General features: G+C 44.7%; 1 protein-coding gene across 1 annotated transcript in view; it reads left to right on the forward strand.

Moving 5' to 3' along the window:
- Positions 1-14,431, forward strand: part of LOC126273193 (uncharacterized) — a 493,173-nt gene that overhangs the window by 466,406 nt on the left and 12,336 nt on the right. The window lies entirely within an intron of this gene.

A 14,431-nucleotide genomic window follows, 5' to 3' on the forward strand; every position in this document is an offset into this window, starting at 1 on the left:
TATGAAGCATTTGAACATAACGCCACATTCAGGTCCATGTGATGCGCGAGTTGAGCAGCATCCCAAAGAAGGACTTTTCTGACAGTTGCACACCTCTGTATGAGCGTTCTGTGCGTTTATCCAAGCAGAGGGGGACTATGGAGAACAGCTGGGGCATTAAAACCGGCATCTTAACGTTTCTCTAATTTTTATTAGTCCTGTCTCGAAACTTTCTGTGCTGACGGAGTATTTGTTGCACACGCGAGAATTGCGAGGGACTCCTTGTATAAATGAGGATGTAAGTTATCTGTTGCTGTTGGTTCAACAGCCCGAAGACCCATCGGATGCAGCTCCCTACTGCTGCCGCCTTCCAGCCGTCTTAATTAGAGCACAGCTGCTGCATCCCCCATCACATCTATATCTGCCTCCGCGATTCTTTCTCTCTACCATCCTTTCAGTCACAGTCTTCAGCAGCGGCTCATGTCGTAACATGTCGTCGTCGTCTCCCCCCCCCCCCCCCCCCCCACTTATCTATTTCTTTCTTTCATTATGTTTTTGTTATACTTTTTCTCGTTGACTCGTTTTCATTCTTTACTCTATGAATCCGCTTGATGTTCGACAGTCTCCTGTGTACATCACATTTCAGGGGCTTCTAATTGTTTCATGTCTGTCTTCCCCAGAGACACACACACCTGTGCTCCAAACTCAGTATTTCATGAATCTTTTTCTGGTCTCGGGGTTCATATTTTTAGATATCAATAGCTGTTTCTTTTTGTAGAAAACCCTTGTGCCTCGTGCAATCCTTCGTACTACGTCTTTCTTGTCTACCAGTCAGAAGGGTCCTCGTCAAGTAGACAACAATGTGGGAAACTCGAGGGAGTTACGTTTAAATAAAAAGACTTATTTAAATTCATTTTATTACATTCTTGTATACGAACAATATATGGCCGCACCTGAGTTGAAACGCGAGGTCATTAGCCAGTGAAGATGCACAGGAAAAGACGTAGTTTTGGTGTCGGAACGAAGTTCTGACGATGCGGAGAGAGAAGAGATGATGGTTCACGTCACAGCTAGCTGAAAGCCGGAGCCAGAGAGAACATCCTGTCTTGTACTGATACTCCAGCAACACCCTACGTCGAACAAGTGATTTCTCTCCCTTGCTCCCTGTCGGCTGCTCAAAGCGGTGCACAGTGACTTGTCAGTCAGGACATTTTATGGGAACGAATAACTCCTGTTGAAGCTGTGAGCCTGCTAGTTGCTTAGACCTCAGCGAATTGTGCTCGAACAGTACAGATGTATTCGTATCCATTGTGTTCTGTACTGGTCACGACATAAGCAGGTTATCTGGCCGTCTTGTAGGAGTTACTTTAGACAGGACGCTAAGTTACGAGGAACATCCGATAAAGACAGCTGAAAGGCTCCGTACAAGGAATAAAGTCGTACAGAAACTACGTAGCACAACTTGTGGGTCTTCGGTGTCTGCGTTAACGAACAAGAGGCTTAACTCTAGTTTCATCACTATCAGAATACTGTTGCCCCGTCTGGCTTAACAGCTCCCACGAAAGTTCTGAGTAAATCTAAACCGTATTACAATCAACCACTGCAAACGTGCGGACTCATTGTGTAAATGGAAAGTAAATGCATCTCCGAAGTGCGACTGTGGAGCAGAGGCGCATCTAGCCTGTAGTGCAGACATGTTCACTAAGAACCTACACAGGAAAATTTGCAGATATCCTGAATACGATTGATTGTTCAGTTAACTATACTTGTAACCTATATGTTTCTTCACCGATATTATTTTTAGTTTACGTTCGTCAACGTGATTTGCAATAGCACCATACAATGAATAAATAATTACAGACGAAAATTTCAATGAAGAAAGGAAGAAATAGTAATAAAATCTGAGATAACCCCTAGACTGGCTAGGCTATTTGCATACAGGCATTTTTCTTATTTATCTGTTCTTCTGCCAAGGTAGCAATAGTCCGCCTTTTCAACACTCTCTTGGAAATTTACATTCAGCCCTCCAGTGTGACCAGCTTCCGCAGATACAACTCCCTTGACTTTCTATTTGTTTACTATTGTCATCAGTTAACACACGTTCCAGTCTATTAAGCACATGACCATTCCCGTTCACTTTCGATAATGAATTCTTTGTCTTCAGCATATTGTATCATGTATATTTTCTGCTCATCCAAACAACTCCCATATTGAGAGGCGGGTGTTGATATTATGTTGAATTTAAAGGATGACATCGTTTTATGAGGCTGTTATTTTAAAATAGCACTTTGTCAACCACTAGAGAACAACTTCATGAATGGCCACAGGATTGTTTGACCCATGAGAGAACATCACACAGGTACTGAAGGAACTGAACTGACAGACTCTTCAAGACAGACATAAGCTATCCCGACATAGTCTACTTACAGATTTCTAAGAACCGATTTTAAACGATGGCTCTAGGAATATAATACAATCTTCTACATATCTCTCCAGTAAGGATCGTGAGGACAGATTATATTAATTTCAGCGTGCACAGAGGCATTTAAACAACCATTCTTCCCACAACCCATTCGTGAATGTAACGACAAAAAGCCCTAATAACCGCTAAAGCAGGACGTATCCTCCGCAGTCAACCTCGCAGTGGTTTGCAGAGTGAAGCTGTAGATGTAAATGTGGAAGTAAATGTAGATTTAAATGCAGATGGAGACTAGCCAGTTTCAGTTGCTCCGCTACATGTGTACACATTGTACAGATGTAGAGGAATTGGAAACAGCTGTGTGTTCGAAAGCGGTAATAAAGTTCTAATTATCACCTCGAAAACATTAAGCAGCGACCATGAAATTTCATGATGATATTTGAAGATCTTGGCTGTAAGCAGTGGTAAGAGGCAAGCTGGCTGTTTAGAGAAATTGGACAGTTAAGTTTCAAGAAAATCTCAGAAATCAGATGCATAAGGTAAATCTATTGCGATTCCTTTATTCAGATGACTCATTGTTTTTATATGTTTCCTGAACAACGACATACTTTTAAAATCGTAAAGTCTATCCAAAATCTTAAGCTTAAAAAAACGTCAATGGTTGCTCAACATTGTTTACTTGCAAACTGAGTGCACTTAACATGAGTTAACATTGACTTGCCACTGTTTTCTTTCATGGTGAATTAACGAAATGTTACTGGGAAAACTCTCAGACATACAAATTTAAAAGGTCAGAATTGTTTCAGTTTATAGTAGTAGGATTTGCATTACCAATTTTTGAAATAATGAAGTATAACAACCTCAAAAATTAACCTACGATTCAGAGCTATAAAAAATCAATTTTACTGAATCCTTACAACTGGACTTAAATAGCGTGGCCCTTAATATTTCTGCCATTACACTGTATCATCCTCGGATTTGTACAAATCGTCCCTGAAATGCAGTTTCCTGGCATGAAAAGCGCAGTACCCATATTTTTGGCTCTTACCACTGTTTACATGCACGCATCCTAACATAGCCGCCATTAGTGAGAATCTAAAATTAGAGATAGATCCGCTATTCCTCGGATTATCGTGGAACTATTGCGAGGTGCCGGGGTGGAGAAGAGTTTGTACCTCTTTAATTCAGACGAATTTTGCATGAGAACTGGACATGCACTCGACCCCCTCCTTACATACCACCTAATTGGTTATGTGCGCAATGGTAACGGAAGAAAATGTTGGTGGACCCTGCTAGTTGGTAAAATAAGAAGTGTACACTCACAATAATTTAATAAAAATCGTAATCTCCTCGGAAAAAAAGAGAACTTTATCATAATAAACAACATTAAATGGGATTCTGCATATATCTACGAAATGATATGCGGATTAAATATTACAATGAGATTTATTATACATCACAACATAAATGTACATGATTATCGACACAAATAGTGGGTTAACGGACAGGGTATACTGAAATATTATGGGGACGAGAGTTAGATCGAGAACAAGTGGCTCCTACTCTCTGTGATGCAATAGATTGACGATAATGACTGGAGGTCCTAATGAATCAAATATTAATCTCCCGTCTATATAGCAGTATCGCAATTAGTAGTGAGAGCTCAAATGGGATCACAAGGAGATACAAGCAAGGTGGACTTGTAGCAAAGCGAGCGCGAGTGCTGCTGAGGGATTCAGTATAAAATTGATAAGGTCCTACAATGCCGGAGCCGCAAAATACTGTACCAGTACTGAAATCTGCAGCACGTCGTCGGTAGGCAGCGCCCTGATGATGTAGGCGCCGACTTCTGCTCTTCAGAAAACGAGCGACCAAGTCGCAAGACCGTCCGACTCCGAGAAAGATCAGATCCCGAATTCCTCTGCCCGCGCAACGCAAGAGCGAAGCTAACATTGCTCTACTCCCTATTCTCCTCGAAAAACTGCGAATCAGCATTCAGTTCTGATTCCAAAATTTCCCCACACTGTCTCACGACAGCGACCGTTCCCTCCAACTTCGAGCAGGGCTTTATGACGTTACCTAGCCTCAGTTTAAGTTGACCAATCATGCCTCTTCTATTCAGCTGAGGGCACTGAACTTGCTGTTTGACCGGCTACAAAAACAACCTGCCTAGACCACCGGCCATCGGGCGCCAGACAGTCGCACCCAGCAGGGCACAGTCCTTAAGTATCCTCAGAATCGAGAGGACAATGCAGTCAGTCGGTGCCAAGAATCTTCATTCCACACGCGCTGGAACGGTAAACCTATAAACTGCGGCGACACTCAGACGTCTAGCAGGTCGTTTCGCCCTGCATAGAATAGGCGAAACTCGACTGAATTCAGTCGTACCGCCAGGCGCTATAGCCTATTGTACGAACCCCACAGAATTCAGGGAAGTGCAGTCCCCAACCGGAAACGCAGTGTGCCGCGTCCTCTGATGCTCGCCTCGCACAGGCCACCCAAGGAAGGAAAACAACATGTTTAGGAATCAAGTTAAAAGTATTTTTGAGCTCTCAGTACGAATATTCTCATTACAATAACCTTATTCGGTCTGTTACTACCACGCAATGAAATAGAACGTTAATAAAATTGATGAAAATGAGAGAAGACATGCAAAAGAGGGCATGGAACCTCTCACTATCTACTAGTATCAATAAAACACATCACATACTATGCGTTTTGTACAATCAATCTCTTGCTCATTGACTGTACCTGACCACTAGAGTTGTAAAACTACCACAGGCTAGCACAAGTAAGCGTAGACTACAGTAGCTTTGGTCAGGTAGGGCTGTATCTGCATTGCCCGTACGTCGGACGTGTTGCATACCTATTCGGCGTTACCTCATAGCGACAGCTTTTTTTTTAAATATGCGATCAATGTCGTACTAGATTCACCACCAACCCGGAATCGGTGTACCATCTAAAAACTGAGTGAGGATATATTAGGGCCAGGTAGCCTATGGAACCTTTTCGTTCTACATGGCCATCCTCCTGCCCGCTACTTAAGAATAAACAGTGTTTACAACAAAACTGAAATTGTCAATGTTTGATTCAGTTTTATTCGAAAATTGTTAATTTGTAATGTGAAACAATGGAAGGCTGTAGTAAAAATAAAGAAAACAATGCAGATTTATGATACAGCGCTAGAAAACGCGTTTTCCTCAACAAGAAGGTAGAATTTAAAGAAAAAACTGAAAACGTTCTACTGAGAAGGGAAACCCCCCATAGCACCCTTCTCAGACTTAGTGGTAAGATGGCCCAGTGGATGGCCTGTCAAAAACTGAACACAGATCAAGCATGAAAACAGGTGGTCTGAAATGTGAAAAAAAGCTTAGCAATTCTAATACTGAGCAGCACTGAACTGCTGCGGCGCTGTAGTTTCAGTTTCGCTTCGAGCCCCGAGTGGAAAGGTTCTTCTTTATTCCACTTGAGTGAAGTTTTCCTCGCTAGTCTTGTTCTGCCTGCCGAATGAGTCGTAGTGCCTCTGCTCCGCCTTATTGTCTGGCTCTGTTCGTCTTCTTGCAGCGGCGTCGGCCGCTCCGCCATGGTTACCATGGTTTCGACGTGTATTCCTTGAGAAGGCCCTGTGCGCTTTACTTTCGATAAAACAACGCGACACGTGCAGCCAAGGCCTCTAGAAATCCACGATTGGCTTGGCAATGCAATTCATGTGAACTCTGATCAGGTCCACACCGCTTATTTTGACGTAGACGAGTACGTATTTTACGTGAAAATTGTGGATCCCCTTCCCGTGAAAGATTACTGTCGCGACTTGGTTCTCAAGTTCCGTTCAAGCATTGCGAGAATTTCGTTAGTATGGTGTCACTCGCAGATCCTGAAATTAACTGTACCAATGTTAGAATATTCAACCTCTCGCCGTAGGTTGATAACAACTTTCTAAAGAACATTTTGACATGAAAAACGTCCGTCGTGAGCGCTGGTCTACTCAACACAGACTACAGTGTTATAATGGAACTCGTTCCGTGGAAAAGCATGTCAAACGCAATATTCCATCACACTTACAAGTGTGTGGTTACCGCGTTCGTTTCATGTGTACTGGCCAAGAGGGAACCTGCTTCCTATGTAATGAAAGTGGACACGTTCGGTCTGATTGTCCGCAGAGGGTTTTTTGTTTTAAAGCCGTCATTAATGCAGCGTCGCAAATTGACGGTTGCTGATCCTGTTCCTTCCACTTCCGACGTCGGATCTACTTCTGCTTCAGATCATAATGAACAAAAAGTCAGTCCTGATAATCGTGTAAATGAATTTCCGACATTACCTCCGTGACAGGTTCAGAATCCTATTGCCCCTCAGGACAGACCTGTAACGGTGACAAGCGATGTCGCACTCCAGATACTGAGGGTGATGATTTGGCTGTGCATTCTGCCCCAACCTCCTCTGCATCGATTGTCTCTCCTGCTCCTCTCGATGCTACGATCAGCATCCGGCGTACGGTAAGTGGCGAAGAAGTTATCCCTAGCAACCCTGCAGCTCGCGAAGTGGCTTCTTTCGAGCTGCCAGAAACCCTGCAGCTCGCGAAGTGGCTTCTTCCGAGCTGCCTGAGTATGGAGAGCCCCCCCACCCCCACCCCGCCCCCACCCCCTCTTCGTCTTTGTGTATTTCGTTATAGTCTGAGGCAATTCAATGTCCTCCTGCTCCTTCTTCTTCAGCCGCCGACGGTTTCCGGAATTTTGTCGCCTACAGCAACTCCCGAGGAGAATAAAATTGGCTTCCAAGTATCACCTGGTGCATTAGTAGTTCCTCAGAATCGTTCCGCCTTAGTGGCTGGACCTGCATTACATGTGCCTCCAAGTTCTGACAGGCAGGAAGCTGTGGCTGGCACCCCTCCCACACCTCCGTCTGCAGAGGCCGACATGCCACGTAACGGACAGAAACAGCGTATACAGCCTGGCCGTGCGGTGGCGCATAAGAAAAATTATTTTAATCCCAAAACGCCCTGGATCGGCTGCCGCTGATACCTTTCGCCTCATTACTGTGTTCAACTTTGATTATAAGACTGTGGCGAGGGCGTTAATAGTAGGATGTTGACTGTGATGGAGACGATTGTTGAAAAACATCAAAGCTGCGTACCTGGTCGTACCATTCTCACCCCTGTAGTCGAGTGCCGTGACGTAGTTTCGATTGCTGCTGTAACGTCCCTCCCTTGTGATCTGGCTTTTCTAGCCTTCGGTAAGATTGTGTTAATCACAACTTTTTGCTTCGAATTCTGAAGGCATTTGGTTTTAATGTTGACACATGGCGAGTGTTCTCAAATCTGTTTACGGGTATTTCGGCTTCAGTGGTTGTTAATGACCAATTGACGCCCTCGATAAATGTGCCTCAAGGAAGCCCGCTGTCAATGACTTTGTTTTTGTTGTCTCTGGAGCCCCTATTTCGGATGCTAGCATCCCAGCTGACAGGTTGGATGCTTTCCAGTGGGACTATAACTGTTCGTGCATATGCGGATGATGTGATGGTTCTACTTTGCAATCCTGCGGAGATACCTTGACTGAAGGCTGTAATCGATGATTTTTGTTGGAGTTCAGGCGCACTACTTAATGAAAGTAAATGCAGCCTTCTTACTTTGCGAGATTTTGATGACGCAGTTGTTCCATGGGCTACTGCGCTGGATCGGCATACGTCTCTTGGTATCATAATTGATCGTTGTTCCCCAAAATGGCGACGCTCAGCTGGAAGTCTGTTACGGTAAAAATTCAGGGAGCGATACTAGAGCATGAAAGGCATTCTGTTGCTCTGCTCCGTAATCATAGTGATGCGCCAAGCACTCGACTGCGGTGACTAGGCGCCTAAAGAAGTAATCTGGATTGGCTTGGCACAGCTGTAACATTTCCGCTGCTGCTACACTTTGGCGAGCTTTTCGAATGGGTGAGAGCAGTCGCGGAACCCATTTTCGTGATCAAAATGCCGTGCAAGATGCTGAAAACTGATCCATGATTGATTTTAACTTCTTACACTGCTGCCGCGATTGTCATACGCCGGTCTTCGATCTCCAGGGCCACTACTTTTCTTGCGATTGCCAGTTCTTGACAGCGGCATGATCCGTCACTTCTTCATCATTCAGACTCGGCTGCCCACACTGGAAGCGTCTGAACCAGTTACCCACTGTGTCGTATGATGGAGCAGTGTTGGCTTACACTTCTGGAAACTCAGCGTGAATTGTTGCAGCGTTATTACCCCTGAAATGCAGAAAATTAATTACCCCACAATACTGCACTTCATCAGTAGGCTGCGCTATTTTATTTTGGCTGCTCTAGCGATGAGCTACTGTTCTGTGGTGCGCCAGGTCTGCAGATATGCACCTGTAAACGAACAAAATATAAACGACAAAGTGCAGGCATGAAATCAGGTTGGTAGGTACTCAGAGAGTGCACAGGATAAGGCTATGATTATGGATAGGGTCGTAAACAATTACTGTGAGTTGCACAATCAAACACACAACTTTATTTTTCTAAGAACCACTCATTTACACATTGCTTTTAAAGAACTTGAGATGCTTTCTCGGCTGAAGCTCCAAAACCACACCAAAAACAAGAACGGCTGACGGCCTGGATTAGAAATCAAAAGCAATTAAAAATAGAAGGTAAACATTTTATCTCTTTTAAGAAAAACATCCAATTGAAAACAATTAGCGGTTGAAAGCCTACACTACACGTCCGAAGGACAACTATAATTAAAACACATTAATAAACAATTTTTCCAACCAAGAAATTTCTTTTTAAACTTACAACAGAACGGCCGAAAGCCTAATTAAAGAAATATTTACTTATTGCACGGCTGAAGCCCACAAACAAATTTGAAACAGCGGCTGAAGGGCTAAACAACAAGTCAGACAAACAATTTAAAATAAATCCCTTCCTTCCTATAAAAAAATTTCCTTTAGAGAATACACGCAGCTGAAGGCCTTATTGAAAGGGGGTTCACGTAAATTCTCGGCTGAAGGCCACACATAACACATCGAACAACTAACGGCTCAGGGCCGGGATTACAAACAATTTCAGTCCAAAGGAACGTTGCATCGTAGTTCGTAATAACACAGGCACTGCAATATCATATTCATCCGCCGACACGGGGCAAACGACTTTCAAGTAAAATGTCTCCGCTATACGGGAATGTTCATAATGGATGTACGAGTACAGTTTCTAGATATATGGTTGTCTGGCTGTGAGTCGTGCTCGGTTAGCCAAATGGGTTTGCCGGCACGGTACCTCAGCGTGTTCGTTCAGAGGGATAGTTGCCTTCTGTAATAAAAAGAAAAAGTGAGTGAATAGATCATCGATGAACTTGAACGGGTGTCATGGGACATCCACCCCGAAGAAATGCAACGAACAATGACGAACAAAATGAGGCAAACACAAAAAAAAGTAAGGCGACTGCTCACGATAAGAGTAAATCCGGGTTCGAGTCCGTGTCCGCCATTCCATTATACAGCTGATGGTTGTTCATATTCGCAACAGCAAATATATTTAATATATAGAGAGATATCTTGTGTAAACCGTTTTGCAGTTGTTTCGATCATCTGATGACTTTACCAGACGGCAAGTCACAGAATAATCAGCAAACAATCTAAGTGGGCTGCTCAAATTGTTTCCTAAAAATGTCGAGCATGAACACCTGAAGTCCTATGATACTTCCCTCGAGAACGCCAGTATTTCTGTGTTACTCGATGACTTTCCGTCAATTACTACTCTGTGACCTTTCTGACAGGAAATCACAAATACAGTGGCACAACTGAGATAATCTTCCATAGGCACGCAATTTGTTTAGAAGTCGCTTATTAGGAACGGTGTCGAAAACCTTCTGGATATCTAAAAATAAGGAATCAGTTTGACATCCCCTGTGGGCAGCACTCATTACTCGATGAGAATAAAGAGCTAGTTGTGTTTCTTTGTACCCTCCTTGTACACTGGCTGCGAAAGTGGCGGCCTTTCACCCTCCCTCTCCTCCCCCCCCCCCCCCCTCCAGCTTGTTTCACCTGCAGCTATTTTTGTAAATATGTCGACTGCAAAGTTGTAGGTATTCATTGGGCAAATATATTGTACTAGAATTGACATGTGATTACATTTTCACGCAATTTGGGTGCATAGACCCTGAGAAATCAGTACCCAGAACAACCACCTCTGGCCGTAATAACGGCCTTGATACGCCTGGGCATATAGTCAAACAGACCTTGGATGGCGTGCACATGTACAGCTGCCCAAGCAGCTTCAACACGATACCACAGTTCATCAAGAGTAGTGACTGGCGTATTGTGACGAGCCAGTTGCTCGGCCACCATTGACCAGACGTTTTCAATTGGTGAGAGATCTAGAGAATGTGCTGGGCAGGGCAGCAGTAGAACATTTTCTGTATCCAGGAAGGCCCGTACAGGACCTGCAACATGCATTATCCTGCTGAAAGTAGGGTTTCGGAGGAACGAATCAAGGGTGGAGCCACGGGTCGTAACACACCTGAAATGTAACGTCCACTGTTCAAAGTGCCGTCAATGCGAGGAAGAGGTGACCGAGACGTTTAACCAGTGGCACCCCATACCATCACGCCAAGTGATACGCCAGTATGGCGATGACAAATACACGCTTCCAATGTGCGTTTCCGCAATGTCGCCAAACACGGATGCGACCATCATGATGCTGTAAACAGAACCTGGATTCATCCGGAAAATGACGTTTTGCCATTCGTGCAACCAGGTTCGTCGTTGAATACACCATCGCAGGCGCTCCTGTCTGTGATGCAGGATAACCACAGCCACGGTCTCCAAGCTGATAGTCCATGCTGCTGCAAATGTCGTCGAACTATTCGTGCAGATGGTTGTTGTCTTGTAAACGTGCCCATCTGTTGACTCAAGGATCGAGATGTGGCTACACGACCCGTTACAGCCATGCGGATAAGATGCCTGTCATCTCGACTACTAGTGATACGAACCGTTGGGATCCAGCACGGCGTTCCGTATTACCCTCCTGAACCCACCGATTCCATATTCTGCTAACAGTCATTGGATCTCGACCAACGCGAGCAGCAATGTCGCGGTACGATAAACCGTAATCGCGATAGGTTACAATCCGACCTTTATCAAAGTCGGAAACGTGATGGTACTCATTTCTCCTCCTTAGACGAGGCATCGCAACAACGTTTCACCAGGCAACGCCGGTCAACTGCTGTTTGTGTATGAGAAACCGGTTGGAAACTTTCCTCATGTCAGTACGTTGTAGGTGTCGCTACCAGCGCCAACCTTGTGTGAATGCTCTAAAAAGCTGCATATCACAGCATCTTCTTCCTGTCGGTTAGATTTCGCGTCTGTAGGACGTCATCTTCGTGGTATAACAATTTTAATGGCCAGTAGTGTAGCAGAAATGAGAACAACGAGGAACTTAGCATTAGGATTGAGGGTCAAGAAGTAGATAAAGTTAGGGATTTCTGCTACCTAGGCAGGAAAATAGCCAATGAATGTTGGAGCAAGGATTACACTAAAAGCAGAGTAGCACTGGCAAAAAAAAGGCAACCTGGCCAAGCGAAGTCCACTACTATCGCTCATAGGCCTTAATTTGAGGAAGAAATTTCTGAGAATGTGCGTTTGGAGCACAACATTGATTCGTAGTGTGAGATGGACTGTGGGAAAACCGGAACACAAGAGAATCGGTGCATTTGAGATGTTGTGCTGCAGAAGAATGTTGAAAATTAGGCGGTCTGATAAGTTAAGTAATAAGGAGCTTCTGTGCAGAATCGGCGAGGGAAAACACTGACAAGAAGAAGGGACACGATCATAGGACATGTATTAAGATATCAGGGAATAACGTCCTTGGTATTATAGGGAACTGTATGGCGTAAAAACTGTAGAGGAAGACAGAAGTTGGAATACGGGTATCAAATAACTGAGGACGTAGATTGCAAGTGCTTCTCTGAGATAGAAAGGTTGGCAAACGAGAGAAATTCGTGGCGGTCTGCATCAACCCAGTCAGAAGACGGATGACTTAAAAAAAATGCGTGTTGCAATTCTAATTTTCTCTTCATGATCCCTCTGTGATCGATACGTAGGGGTTTATAGTATACAGGGTGAGTCACCTAACATTACCGCTGGATATATTTCGTAAACCACATCAAATACTAACGAATCGATTCCACAGACCGAACGTGAAGAGAGGGGCTAGTGTAATTGGTTAATACAAACCATAAAAAAATGTACGGAAGTATGTTTTTTAACACAAACCTACGTTTTTTAAATGGAACCCCGTCAGTTTTGTTAGCACATCTGAACATATAAACAAATACGTAATCAGTGCCGTTTGGTGTATTGTAAAATGTTAATTACATCCGGAGATACTGTAACCTAACGTTGACGCTTGAGTACCATTCCTCCGCTGTTCGATCGTGTGTATCGGAGAGCACCGAATTACGTAGGGATCCAAACGGAACAGTGATGGACCTTAGGTACAGAGGAGACTGGAACAGCACATTACGCCCACATGCTAACACCTTTTTATTGGTCTTTTTCACTGACACACATGTACATTACCATGAGGGATGAGGTACACGTACACACGTGGTTTCCGTTTTCAATTACGGAGTGGAATAGAGTGTGTCCCGACATGTCAGGCCAGTAGATGTTCAATGTGGTGGCCATCATTTGCTGCATACAATTTCAAGCTCTGGCGTAATGAATGTCGTACACAATCCGCATCTCGTAGTCGTGCGGTAGTGTTCTCGCTTCCCACGCCCGGGTTCCCGGGTTCGATTCCCGGCGGGCTCAGGGATTTTCTCTGCCTCGTGATGGCTGGGTGTTGTGTGCTGTCCTTAAGTTAGTTAGGTTTAAGTAGTTCTAAGTTCTAGGGGACTGATGACCATAGATGTTAAGTCCCATAGTGCTCAGAGCCATTTGAACCATTTTTGAATGTCGTACACGCCGCAGTACATCTGGTGTAATGTCGCCGCAGGCTGCCACAATACGTTGTTTCATATCCTCTGGGGTTGTAGGCACATCACGTTACACATTCTCCTTTAACGTAACCCACAGAAATAAGTCCAGAGGTGTAAGATCAGGAGAACGGGCTGGCCAATTTATGCGTCCTCCACGTCCTATGAAACGCCCATCGAACATCCTGTGAAGGGTGAGCCTAGTGTTAATTGCGGAATGTGCAGGTGCACTATCATGCTGATACCACATACGTCGACGCGTTTCTAGTGGGACATTTTCGAGCAACGTTGGCAGATCATTCTGTAGATACGCGATGTATGTTGCAGCTGTTTGGGCCCCTGCAATGAAGTGAGGACCAATGAGGTGGTCGCCAATGATTCCGCACCATACATTTACAGTCCACAGTCGCAGTCGCTCTACCTGTCTGAGCCAGCGAGGATTGTCCACGGACCAGTAATGCATGTTCCGTAGATTCACTGCCCCGTGGTTTGTGAAACCCGCTTCATCGGTAAACAGGTAGAACTGCAACGCATTCTCTGTTAATGCCCATTGACAGAATTGCACTCGATGATTAAAGTCATCACCATGTAATTGCTTATGTAGCGACACACGAAACGGGTGAAACCGGTGACGATGCAGCATGCGCATGACATTAGTTTGACTCAGTCCACCGTCTCTCTCAATGTCCCGTGTACTCATGTGTGGGTTCATGGCAACAGCAGCTAACACACGAGCTGCACCCGCTTCTCCTGTGACGGACCTGTTACGGACCCGTTTGCGTGCTACGTCCATATCCGTTGCATACAGTAGGCGGTAGATGTTTTGCAATGTGCGGCACGTTGGATGCTCTCTGTCCGGGTACCGTTCTGCATACACCCTGCAGACTTCAGACATTTCGTCGACACTCGCCATAGATGAGTATCATCTCCGCCTTTTCAGAGTTCGAATACACAGTTCCTACAACACTACACTATCACAGACGTCTGGTAACACGGTGTACCACAGTTGGTCTGCGTGCGGAGACGAATGCAGAATAACAATAGCAGCAAGCGCTACATGCGGACACT

Source organism: Schistocerca gregaria, chromosome 5 (genome assembly GCF_023897955.1).
Source record: "Schistocerca gregaria isolate iqSchGreg1 chromosome 5, iqSchGreg1.2, whole genome shotgun sequence".
Taxonomy (NCBI): Eukaryota; Metazoa; Arthropoda; class Insecta; order Orthoptera; family Acrididae; genus Schistocerca; species Schistocerca gregaria.